We start from the raw sequence: 11,838 nt of genomic DNA on the forward strand, positions 1-11,838 counted from the left end.
TTTTTACAAAATTTACCAAATTAATATCAAATTAATCCTAAAAGTAAAATAATAACAAAAAATTTTACAGTAATTTTTTTTACTTTTAAGATCAATTTGATAAATTAATATTTTTTTTATTTTTATTAACATCCCCAAGATTATTGTAATTATTTTTGTAAAAGTTAAAAAAATAAGGGCAAACATGTAACACATTTTACAGTAAAAATATTCAAAATAAAAGGACCCAACTGACACTTAATTCAAAATATAAGAACTAAACTAATATTTATCATATTTGATTTAATACAGCTGTGTGGAAAATTTTGACCACATCTGCAAATACTTTTTCAACGGCCTCAAAGTTCACCAAATAAATTAATTAGCAGACTCACACTCAAGCTCTCACAAATTTGATAAAGAAATGAAAATTACAACAAATAACTCTATTTTAGAGTAGATATACAAAAGATAGCACAATGAAGATTTAATATATGATGATTTGCGAAATGGAAGCTCAAAATATGATGTATGCTCTTGTTCTTTCTTGTAAAAATTTTTAAATTTGAATTGGATTTGAATTTATATAGTTTGGACACAAAAACTAGCCATTATGGACAAAAACAGCAAACAGCCGGCTAGTCTCTTAATTAGCCAGATTGCCGCTTAGTACAGTGCAAGTTACCGTTACAATTTGAATTTTACTACAATGATGCCATAGCAGCACATTTTTTCAAATTTATATTTTGCACAAAACTTTCTATAATTTTCTATGGCCCAAAATGTCATACAATTTTGCAAATAGATCCAATTTTAGAAATTCTAAATAGTGATAGTTATTCTCAAATTTTTTTTAAATTATGTTGTGGCCCAAAATTTTATAATACTTTTCAAAAGAGTTCATTTCAGAATTTTAACATAATGCTTATTGATTTCAAAGTTCTCAAAATTTTTTCAATTTAATCTAAAATTTGAAAAACACTCAAATCCACAAACTACTTGTCTTATAAATAAAAAAACTTTTGGTTTATGAAAAGTAATGATTTATTAAATAAAATCTTGAGCTTCTCCAATACTAAACCATGTATATATTAAATTAAAATGGCTTTACAAGAATTTATCACAATAATGACTCTGTTGAGCTAAACTTTGTTCTTGATCAAGCCGTTGTCCTTTGAGTGCTTTGATCTTGACTTCACTTGATTCACTTGCATAAATATTATCCTTAAAAAACTAGTGAAAAACGTGAAAGACAATATTTATCATATTACTTAAGCCACATGTTTGTTATTGTCAAAATTACAATATGTTTAAGCTAATAGCCACCTCTTCATCTCATTTTTAAGACTCAAGTCTAGTTTTAATAGCAAAAAGAAGTCTTCTACTAGGTTCAAGACTCATTAGATTGCATGCATTAAATCATAAAGCAAAAAAATATAATAATGACCTCTTTATAGAGTCTGATATATCTCTATTAGTCAATTATTGTAGGTAGTAAGTATAAAAGGATAGTTAATCATGAGTATGCCTTATTTGTAGATACCCGATGGTAATTTTATAGCAGTGCACGTATCTAGTTCATTTTAAAGTATGTATGAAGATTCCATTATATTTCTATTCTCTAAGGGCATAGTTGAGTGGTTTTTAAGCAATTTTTTTTAAGCATGCCATTACTCAAAATAAATATAAAGATATAATAATCTAAAATAAAAACTTGTACCATTAACAATAACATACTAGATGATGTAGGATGGTTGTGTATTACCAGCAGGGTACTTTCCGGAGGCCATAATGTGAGCTACAAGTGTCTGTTTTTAGCGTATAACATACTATTTCGAAACTTGCAATAAGAGAATCAAACCCAAAATGGCTGCCATGGGCTCAAACCGAAAAGTTTTCTTCTTTCGGGGTCAAGCTGAAAATTTTGCTCGTTTCTTGGTCATTTTTTTAGTTTTAAAATTTTTTCAAATTTTCCTGATTCTTCTAGGAATTTTTTTTTTCTAGAACTTGGATTTGAGTGTTGTTTGTTTCCTTTTCTTATTTTGATTAGGGGAATTTTATCATAAAATAATATTTCAAATTTGCATATTTTTGTAAATTCGCTATAGTTAATATTATTATATAAAGGAGTCTAAAACCCTAATTTGTACTATTCAAAATTATTCAATAAATTTATTATTCAAAAACTTTTGTTTTTTCTGTCAATCTACTTTCAATGTTTCCGTTTTGTCACTAGAATTCATGAAAATGTTATTATCAGAAAAGAGATAATTAATTACTGGCATGTCATGAAACGACCCGCCCCGCAACCTCCCCCAGAGCGAGTCTATCTAAACTCGTAAAATCGAATTAATAACAAATCTATAAAAATTTCGGCAGAGTCTCCCTTATAAATAAAACATATCCAACCCTGCAATTGACAAAATAACACTCCCGAAATAATTTAATAACCAAACATCCTCCATAACCAACTTCTCAAATATCACCAAAATCATCCGAATATTAAAATACAACGATTATCCTTAATAACATAAAATAATAACGCAAATTTCGAATATAATAATAAAATCCACGACTTCTAGCACCATCACGTGACCACAATATCAAACTAACGTTCACTACTGGGTTGACTGATGTACCTGTAAATCTCCTGTGGGGGGAAAAAATATAATAAAAGAGGGGTGAGTATAAAACTCAGTGAGCTCAGTGAGTGGATAGTAGGTGCTGATACTTTAATAAATTATTCAAAATCATTTAATCTTTCTCAAATCTTTTCTTAAATCAGTTTCAATTTCGTAAATCAATTCTCAAATCAATTTCTCAAAATATCATAAACTCATTTAATTCAAATTGAATAACTGCAATAATAAATCTGCATAAAATCGATGGAATCACCATACTCATATTAAATACTGAATACTAAAAACTGTCATCAAACAAGTACCCAGGGGATAATCTGATCATATCCGGGCTACAACGGCCAGGCAATGGCGCACTATCTGGGTAACGTCACGCCCCGGAGCCACAACGGATAGATGAGGACGATCTCATCTCATATCTCATATCTCTTATCTCATATATCTGTACTGTGCATGCATAAGCCCCCAAAAAGCAAAAGCGCCCGAACACACGGCCCAAAGCCTCTATGTGTGTCCCGACGGGCCCCAAAGGCCTCTATCTCATCTTATCTGTATCTCTTTTCTGTATCTCTTTTTATCTGTATCTCTGTATCTGGAGGGAAGGGTACTGTCTAATGATTTCAAAACTGATAGTAAACATATGATCCCATCTGAAATCTCATTTTCTTTCTATTCAACATATCTCAAGTCTGCTCAATTCTAATATCATGCTTTTACTCAAAAACGATAATAAAATCGTAAATCGAACTCATTCTCAATATCAATAAATATCAACACATAACTAAAAATCAATTCGCTGAAAAATCATTAAATCGACGCATTAAATATTTATTTCTCAACCATACTGTACTATATAATAAAATCAGCATATACTATGAAAATAGGTTTTGTATATTCCACTCACAGTGATGATGTCTAGACTCAGTATCAACAACGTCCGCGGGTAGATTCTCGTTCGCGGATGCGGATCCTCCTAATCACGGAAAACACCATAATTATTCTCCGTAAAAACCAATTAATATAATAAATCTCGAAACAAATATCTATTAACGATAAACTAGTCCCGCATGTATAAAATTACCAAAATGCCCCTATAGGCCAAAATTGCCAAAATACCCCAACATCAATATTTTACCAACTTATCCTCAAACTTGATGATTTTACCAAATTATCCTCATATTCGTTAATACCCATATTGTCCTCAATTCAGATTACATAAATTAATCACATTGTCCGAAATTACGAAATTACCCTCAGGGCATAAAATTACCGAAATGTCCACTGATTACATAAAATTACAAATTCACCCCAAAGTTTCATGAATTTACCGAATTGCCCCTGCCGGTCAACGGTGACCGGACTTCAGTCAACGATGACGGGGAGCTTAGGTCTGCTAGTTCCGGCCTCGGTTAATCCAACGGTGGTGGCAGTGAGTCGCCACGCGCGCTACCGGCGGCGGATCGAAGTTCCAAAGTTCCGCAAATTTTTGGAGATCATTCGGCGAGTTCCGGGCGTCCCCGGCGGTCGTGGCTGGTCGGGAAATGTTGCTGGGGATGTGAGGAACCAGTTCCAAGTGGTGGCGCGTCACAACTCCGGCGGGATCAACGGCAACGAAAACGGGTCGAAGCCGCGACTTTTCGAGCTCGATCACCGGCGTTCTGGCCAGTTTCCGGCGACGATAACAGCAGGGATACGATGGTCTGCTTCCAAGCTTCAGATCGGTACCAAGCACGGCCGGTAAAGTGGCTGGAGTTGGGAGAAATCGTCGGGTCAATCCGCGGGTTACTGGGTCGGGTTCTCGGGTCAACGGGTCTGACTTCTCTCTCTATCTTTCTCTCTCTTCTCGGGTTCTTTCTCTCTAAAATGGAAAACCCGTTTCCCTCTTTCCAGTTATACAATTCTGCCCCTCTTTTTTTTTTTTAAGCTTAATACAAATTAAGCGAATTTCAGACCCGTTACGAAAATAAAATCCGACCATCGGCGCGTATAATCGAGCTCAATTTATCCCAATTAAACTATAGTGACGAAATTAAAAATTAATAGAGAAGAGGAAAATAAAAATCGGCACTTTATTAAGAAAGTCCAAGTGCGTATATTACAATCCTCCCCCCTTATAAAAATTTCGTCCCCGAAATTTACACATTTGTTGAGAACATGTGAGGGTATTGAGCTCGCATTAAGTCTTCGCGTTCCCAAGTCGCTTATTCTCTTGTGTGATTCCTCCACAACACTTTTACTAATGAAATAGTTCTTGAACGCAAGACTTGATGCTTCTGTTCTAGAATTTCCACGGGCTCTTCTTCATAACTCAAATCTTCTTTCAGCTCAATTGGTTGTCTCGACAACACATGACTAGGATCATACACATACTTCCGGAGCATCGAAACATGAAAGACATTGTGGATTCTAGATAACTCAGGTGTTAGAGCTAATCGGTATGCCAACGGACCAATACGCTCCACAATTTCATAAGGTCCAATGTAACGTGGACTCAACTTCCCACGCTTCCCAAAACGAAGTACCCCTTTCCAAGGAGATATCCGTATAAAAACCTTGTCACCCACTTCAAACTCAAGTTCTCGCCTACGCTTATCTGCATAGCTCTTTTGTCTGTTCTGGGCTGCCTTTAATCTTTCCCGGATAAGCTGTATCTTCTCACTAGTATTCTGAACCAATTCGGGACCATAAAGTTTCCGCTCTCCAACCTCATCCCAACATACGGGAGTTCTGCATTTCCTGCCATACAAGGCCTCATAAGGTGCCATCTCAATGCTAGCTTGATAACTGTTATTGTAAGCAAACTCCATCAAGGGTAAATAAATGTCCCAACTACCCTTAAACTCCAAAATACAAGCTCGTAACATATCCTCCAGGGTCTGAATAGTACGCTCTGACTGACCATCAGTCTGTGGGTGAAAAGTTGTACTGAAATTCAACTTGGTGCCCATAGCCTTTTGCAAGCTTGTCCAGAACTTAGAAGTAAATCTGGAATCTCTATCTGAAACAATAGACACAGGTGCTCCGTGAAGTCGAACTATCTCTGCCATAAAAATATTCCCCAACTTGTCCATCGAATACGTGGTCTTGAATGGTAAAAAGTGAGTAGATTTGGTAAGTCGATCAACAACTACCCATACACTATCATGACCACTCTGAGTACGTGGAAGTCCCGTTACAAAATCCATGGTGATGTGCTCCCATTTCCACTCAGGGATAGGAAGCGGCTGAGAAAACCCTGCAGGTCTCTGATGTTCAGCCTTAATCTGCTGACAAACTAAACACCGAGATACAAATTCATCTATCTCTCTCTTCATACCTTGCCACCAGTAATGATCTCTCAAGGTACGGTACATCTTCGTACTACCAGGATGCATAGCATAAGCTGAACAATGAGCTTCTTCCATGATCTCCTTTTTCAACTCTTTAATGTCGGGTACACAAAGTCGATTACCCATAACTAAAACGCCATCATCTCTCACCGCAAAATCAGTTCGTAAGTCTTTTTGCACATCCTCTTTCAACTTCAGTAACTGCAAATCCTGATCTTGCATCTGATGAACTTTATCAATCAAAGTCGGCCTCACTCGAAAATTAGCTATTAAAGCTCTGCAATTATCAACTTCCAATTCAACTCCCAAAGATCTCAACTCAATCAATAACGGCATGTATGTCCCTCGCAAGTGAGCTATAGAGCTAAAAGACTTCCTGCTTAGCGCATCAGCTACCACATTCGCTTTGCCCGGATGAAAATCAATGGTACAATCATAGTCTTTAATCAGCTCAATCCATCTTCTCTGTCTCAAATTCAACTCCTTCTGAGTAAACAAATACTTCAAGCTCTTGTGATCAGTAAAAATCTGACATGTTGCTCCATATAAGTAATGCCTCCATATCTTGAGTGCAAACACCACTGCTGCTAGCTCTAAATCATGAGTTGGGTAATTTTGTTCATGCTTCTTAAGTTGTCTTGAAGCATAAGCCACTACTTTCCCATACTGCATTAGCACACAACCCAATCCTTGCCTGGATGCATCACTGTATACTACAAACCCTTCATTACCCGATGGAAGTGTAAGAACTGGTGCTGAAGTAAGGCATGCCTTGAGTTCTTGAAAACCCTTTTCACAATCATCATTCCACTGGAACTTAGCATTCTTTCTGGTTAACCTTGTCAGAGGAATAGCAATCTTGGAGAATCCTTCCACAAATCTCCGATAATAGCCAGCTAATCCAAGAAAACTTCGAACTTCAGTCACATTTGTAGGTCGTTCCCAATTTACAACTGCTTCGATCTTTTGAGGATCAACATAAATTCCTTCAGCTGATATCACATGGCCTAGAAATACTACTTTATCCAACCAGAACTCACACTTGCTGAACTTAGCGTACAATTGCTTTTGCCTTAAAGTCTGCAAAATAGTCCGCAAGTGTTCCTCATGTTCCTCCTGACTCCGAGAATACACCAAAATGTCGTCGATAAACACAATCACAAATCGATCCAGATAAGGGCGAAATACCCTATTCATAAGATCCATAAAAGCTGCTGGGGCGTTAGTCAACTCAAATGGCATCACCAAGAACTCATAGTGACCATAACGAGTCCTGAATGCTGTTTTAGGAACATCAGCCTCTTTAATTCTCAGCTGATGATATCCCGAGCGCAAATCGATCTTAGAAAACACATGCGCTCCCTGAAGTTGATCAAACAAGTCATCGATGCGCGGAAGTGGATATTTATTACGCACTGTAACTTTATTCAACTGCCTATAGTCAACGCAGAGTCTAAGAGTACCATCCTTTTTCTTAACAAACAACACCGGAGCTCCCCACGGAGATACACTAGGTCTAATAAACTCTTTATCCACCAATTCTTGCAGTTGAATCTTAAGTTCCTTTAATTCAGCTGGAGCCATCCTATATGGTGCTATAGATATAGGAGCCGTCCCAGGGACTAAATCAATAGAAAACTCAATCTCTCTATGAGGTGGCATCCCCGGAAGTTCATCTGGAAATACATCTGAAAACTCTTGGACTACTGGAATATCCTCCAATCTCAACTCCCGAACTCCAGTGGCTATTACGTATGCCAGATAAGCTGAGCAACCTTTCCTTAGTAAGCGTCTTGCATCAATGGCCGATATGACACATGAGGGTAAAATTCTACGCTCACCACAAAATTTCACCTCAGTTTCTCTTGGTTTGTTGAACACAACTTCCTTTTTAAAACAATCCACTGTAGCATGGTGAGACGCAAGCCAATCCATGCCCAAAATAGCATCGAAATCGCAAATGTCTAAAATAATCAAATTCGCCTTCAATTCATGCTCGCCCAATCGAATCATGCTATCTTGATACACCTTTTCAGCAAGTAATGACCCTCCGGTAGGTGTACTAACAACTAAACCATAATCCAGCAATTCAGGCTCTCTCTCTAGATGCATACTAAATGTGCGAGAAACAAAAGAATGCGTGGATCCAGGATCAATAAGAATATGAGCATCATGACCAAAGATAGATAATGTACCCATAATAACTTCTGGTGTAGCATGAGCCTCCTGCTGTGTCAAGGCAAAAACTCGAGCCTGAGTACGAGGTCGACCAGGTTGACCTCTCTGACTTGGAAAAGTGGTCTGACTCCTCGATATAGAACCCCCTGTCTGCATACCCCTCTGACCCGGAACTGGTCCAACATGAGATTGATACTGTGGGGCTGCCCCTCGAGTAGAACTGTCACCCCGAGATAAAGTAGGGCAAAATCTCTTAATATGTCCAGGTTGTCCACATAAATAACACACATTGTCTCCGATACGGCATTGGCCCTGATGGTTCCTACCACACGTAGGGCAAGGAGTCTGTTGTATACTCCTACTAGGTCCTCCGCTATTCCTGTCATACTGCCCCTGAGTCCTAACATTACTCCCCACTGAAGGCTGCGTCGAACTGTAACTGGCGGTCTGTCTCTGATCTCCCCTGCTACTCATACTCTGATTCCTTTGCACACCAGCAGAGTAATTTGTATACGCGCCTCTCTTCGGTGGTCTGCTGCTCGAGCTACCTTCTGCCCAACTCTGGCTACGTTTCTGCTTCAGAGCCTGAACTCTACGTCCCTCAGAGATACTGTGCTCCACTCTCTTAGCTGCCTCAACTACCTCAATAAACTCAGTGTACCGTGATGCCGTCACAGTAGTACGAATCTCAAATCGGAGACCCTCCTCAAAACGCTTACATCTCTCCCTCTCATCACCAACTGCTGAAATGGCAAATCTAGACAAATCCAGAAATTTCTTCTCATACTCTTCCACTGACATAGCTCCTTGAACCAATCGAAGGAATTCACTCCGCTTAATATCCTGATACACAGCCGGAAAATAATGATCGTAGAATTCCTTACGAAAAATAGTTCATGTAAGCGCAGCATGGCCTTGGTATCGTCGCTCTACTGTTTGCCACCAATGATAAGCTTTATCCTCGAGCAGAAAAGTGGCAAATGAAAGTCTATCCTCCTCTGAGCATCTCATCACATCAAAGATACGTTCTAACTTGATAAGTCACGACTCTGCCTCAGGTGGATCACCAGAACCATTAAAACTCTTCGCCCCAAGACTTCGAACACGCTCAACAGTGTTCACTTGACCGACATGCGGCTGAGCCTGATTCTGAACCACTGTAGTCACAATCTGAGCTAATCTATCAATAGACTGCTCAATGTTCGGAGCATTTCCTGGTGCCTGTTGCACAACCTCGTGCGTCGAAGACTCAACTATTCCCTCGTCTACGGGAATATTTTCCCCCGCAGGTACATCTCCTGAAGTCAACCCAGCTACTAATCTAGTACGGCCACGACCACGGCCACGGCCACGTCGACTGCTACGACGAATCATGATGGTGCCTACAAAATAGTAAATCCGACTTAATAATCAAAACTTATTCTATTTACGACCGTAAAGTCTACAGAATCTAAAACCATGCTCTGATACCAACTGAAACGACCCGCCCCGCAACCTCCCCCAGGGCGAGTCTATCTAAACTCGTAAAATCGAATTAATAACAAATCTATAAAAATTTCGGCAGAGTCTCCCTTATAAATAAAACATATCCAACCCTGCAATTGACAAAATAACACTCCCGAAATAATTTAATAACCAAACATCCTCCATAACCAACTTCTCAAATATCACCAAAATCATCCGAATATTAAAATACAACGATTATCCTTAATAACATAAAATAATAACGCAAATTTCGAATATAATAATAAAATCCACGACTTCTAGCACCATCACGTGACCACAATATCAAACTAACGTTCACTACTGGGTTGACTGATGTACCTGTAAATCTCCTGTGGGGGGAAAAAATATAATAAAAGAGGGGTGAGTATAAAACTCAGTGAGCTCAGTGAGTGGATAGTAGGTGCTGATACTTTAATAAATTATTCAAAATCATTTAATCTTTCTCAAATCTTTTCTTAAATCAGTTTCAATTTCGTAAATCAATTCTCAAATCAATTTCTCAAAATATCATAAACTCATTTAATTCAAATTGAATAACTGCAATAATAAATCTGCATAAAATCGATGGAATCACCATACTCATATTAAATACTGAATACTAAAAACTGTCATCAAACAAGTACCCAGGGGATAATCTGATCATATCCGGGCTACAACGGCCAGGCAATGGCGCACTATCTGGGTAACGTCACGCCCCGGAGCCACAACGGATAGATGAGGACGATCTCATCTCATATCTCATATCTCTTATCTCATATATCTGTACTGTGCATGCATAAGCCCCCAAAAGGCAAAAGCGCCCGAACACACGGCCCAAAGCCTCTATGTGTGTCCCGACGGGCCCCAAAGGCCTCTATCTCATCTTATCTGTATCTCTTTTCTGTATCTCTTTTTATCTGTATCTCTGTATCTGGAGGGAAGGGTACTGTCTAATGATTTCAAAACTGATAGTAAACATATGATCCCATCTGAAATCTCATTTTCTTTCTATTCAACATATCTCAAGTCTGCTCAATTCTAATATCATGCTTTTACTCAAAAACGATAATAAAATCGTAAATCGAACTCATTCTCAATATCAATAAATATCAACACATAACTAAAAATCAATTCGCTGAAAAATCATTAAATCGACGCATTAAATATTTATTTCTCAACCATACTGTACTATATAATAAAATCAGCATATACTATGAAAATAGGTTTTGTATATTCCACTCACAGTGATGATGTCTAGACTCAGTATCAACAACGTCCGCGGGTAGATTCTCGTTCGCGGATGCGGATCCTCCTAATCACGGAAAACACCATAATTATTCTCCGTAAAAACCAATTAATATAATAAATCTCGAAACAAATATCTATTAACGATAAACTAGTCCCGCATGTATAAAATTACCAAAATGCCCCTATAGGCCAAAATTGCCAAAATACCCCAACATCAATATTTTACCAACTTATCCTCAAACTTGATGATTTTACCAAATTATCCTCATATTCGTTAATACCCATATTGTCCTCAATTCAGATTACATAAATTAATCACATTGTCCGAAATTACGAAATTACCCTCAGGGCATAAAATTACCGAAATGTCCACTGATTACATAAAATTACAAATTCACCCCAAAGTTTCATGAATTTACCGAATTGCCCCTGCCGGTCAACGGTGACCGGACTTCAGTCAACGATGACGGGGAGCTTAGGTCTGCTAGTTCCGGCCTCGGTTAATCCAACGGTGGTGGCAGTGAGTCGCCACGCGCGCTACCGGCGGCGGATCGAAGTTCCAAAGTTCCGCAAATTTTCGGAGATCATTCGGCGAGTTCCGGGCGTCCCCGGCGGTCGTGGCTGGTCGGGAAATGTTGCTGGGGATGTGAGGAACCAGTTCCAAGTGGTGGCGCGTCACAACTCCGGCGGGATCAACGGCAACGAAAACGGGTCGAAGCCGCGACTTTTCGAGCTCGATCACCGGCGTTCTGGCCAGTTTCCGGCGACGATAACAGCAGGGATACGATGGTCTGCTTCCAAGCTTCAGATCGGTACCAAGCACGGCCGGTAAAGTGGCTGGAGTTGGGAGAAATCGTCGGGTCAATCCGCGGGTTACTGGGTCGGGTTCTCGGGTCAACGGGTCTGACTTCTCTCTCTATCTTTCTCTCTCTTCTCGGGTTCTTTCTCTCTAAAATGGAAAACCCGTTTCCCTCTTTCCA

The 11,838-nt window shown here is 38.9% G+C and overlaps 2 long non-coding RNA genes across 2 annotated transcripts; both read right to left on the minus strand.

Moving 5' to 3' along the window:
* Positions 1–2,504: 2,504 nt before the first annotated feature.
* Positions 2,505–4,022, minus strand: LOC127899029 (uncharacterized). The gene is made up of 3 exons (XR_008050803.1): positions 3,947–4,022; positions 3,523–3,591; positions 2,505–2,629 (listed from the first exon to the last, which is right to left on the minus strand). It is a non-coding gene; the product is annotated as an uncharacterized LOC127899029 (long non-coding RNA).
* Positions 4,023–9,835: 5,813 nt separating this feature from the next.
* On the minus strand, positions 9,836–11,838 carry LOC127899030 (uncharacterized). Its single transcript, XR_008050804.1, has 3 exons — positions 11,278–11,838; positions 10,854–10,922; positions 9,836–9,960 (listed from the first exon to the last, which is right to left on the minus strand). It is a non-coding gene; the product is annotated as an uncharacterized LOC127899030 (long non-coding RNA).

The sequence above is a fragment of the Citrus sinensis genome, chromosome 8 (assembly GCF_022201045.2).
Source record: "Citrus sinensis cultivar Valencia sweet orange chromosome 8, DVS_A1.0, whole genome shotgun sequence".
NCBI lineage: Eukaryota > Viridiplantae > Streptophyta > Magnoliopsida > Sapindales > Rutaceae > Citrus > Citrus sinensis.